Genomic DNA, 334 nt, shown 5'->3' with positions numbered 1-334 from the left:
ATAAGAAAACAAACAAGTGGTACCTAGAGCTCTTTGGGGTAATCTTCAAACGAAGACAACTCACACATATACATAATCAGCTGTGCCCGTTGCAAGCTCGAACACCTCTATTTAATCCCAGTCATGATGGGCAAAATCTTGCATTTGTGACATAAAACAGAAATCCAAGTTCTTTTAATTCTCGGTACATTCGACCGCCAGATATAAATGGCAAAGTAGCATCACGAGAGATTAAGGATATTGTCATTCCCTTTGTTGTTGCAGCAGTAATGTCACTTTTATATTGAGATGCGAGTTGTGATGTCTTGGCAATAATCTCCAAATAAACACCATC

Source organism: Plasmopara halstedii (assembly GCF_900000015.1).
Source record: "Plasmopara halstedii genome assembly, contig: Scaffold_110, whole genome shotgun sequence".
NCBI lineage: Eukaryota > Oomycota > Peronosporomycetes > Peronosporales > Peronosporaceae > Plasmopara > Plasmopara halstedii.
This window is presented reverse-complemented; position numbering follows the sequence as displayed.